The sequence below is a fragment of the Trichechus manatus genome, unplaced genomic scaffold, assembly GCF_000243295.1.
Source record: "Trichechus manatus latirostris isolate Lorelei unplaced genomic scaffold, TriManLat1.0 scaffold00008, whole genome shotgun sequence".
Taxonomy (NCBI): Eukaryota; Metazoa; Chordata; class Mammalia; order Sirenia; family Trichechidae; genus Trichechus; species Trichechus manatus.
This window is the reverse complement of record NW_004443944.1, coordinates 27,065,720-27,066,756: the sequence shown is the minus strand read 5'-3', so window position 1 is coordinate 27,066,756 and position 1,037 is coordinate 27,065,720. Positions and strand designations below refer to the sequence as shown.

Sequence of the window (1,037 nt, the reverse complement as noted above, 5' to 3'; positions counted from 1 at the left end):
GTAAGTGTTCCAGTCTCTCCACAACCTCTCCAACATTTATTATTTTGTGTTTTTTGGATTAATGCTAGCCTTGTTGGGGTGAGACGATATCTCATTGTAGTTTTGATCTGCATTTCTTTAATGGCTAATGATTGTGAGCATTTCTTCACATGTCTGTTAGCCGCCTGAACATCTTCTTTGGTGAAGTGCCAGTTCATATCCTTTGCCCATTTTTTAACTGGGTTATTTGTCTTTTTGTTGCTGAGGTTGGGCAGTATCTTGTAGATTTTAGAGAATAAACGCTGATCGGATTTGTCGTAGCCAAAAATTTTTTTCCCAGTCTGTAGGCTGTCTTTTTACTCTTTTGGTGAAGTCTTTTTATGAGCACAAGTGTTTCATTTTTAGGGGCTTCCATTTATCTAGTCTCTCTTCTGGTACTTGTGCATTGTTACTTATGGTTCATACTGTGTTTCTGCCATGTATCAGGGCTCCTAGCGTTGTCCCTATTTTTTCTTCCATGATCTTTATCGTTTTTGATTTTATATTTAAGTCTTTAATCCATTTTGAGTTAGTTTTTGTGCATGGTGTGAGGTATGAGTCTTGTTTCAGTTTTTTGCAGATGGATATCCAGTTATGCCAGCACCATTTGTTAAAGAGACTGTCTTTTCCCCCAATTAACAGACTTGGGGCCTTTGTCAAATATCAGCTGCTCCTAGGTAGATGAATTTATGTCTGGATTCTCAATTCTGTTCTATTGGTCTATGTATCTGTTGTACCAGTACCAGGCTATTTTCACTACTTTGGCAGTATAATAGGTTCTAAAATCAGGTAGGGTGAGGCCTCCCACTTTGTTCTTCTTCTCGAGTAATGCTTTACTTATTCGGGGCCTCTTCCCTTTCCGTATGAAGTTGGTGATTTGTTTCTCCATCTCATTAAAAAATGCCGGTGGAATTTGGATCCAGATTGCATTGTATCTGTAGATCGCTTTGGGTAGAAGTGACATTTTCACAATGTTGAGTCTACCTATCCATGAGCAAGGTATGTTTTCCCACTATGCA

General features: G+C 38.7%; 1 protein-coding gene across 1 annotated transcript in view; it reads right to left on the bottom strand.

Annotated features, from left to right (window-relative positions):
• MROH8 (maestro heat like repeat family member 8) overlaps nt 1-1,037 on the bottom strand; it is an 84,685-nt gene that overhangs the window by 69,663 nt on the left and 13,985 nt on the right. The gene's annotated exons all lie outside the window — the stretch shown is intronic.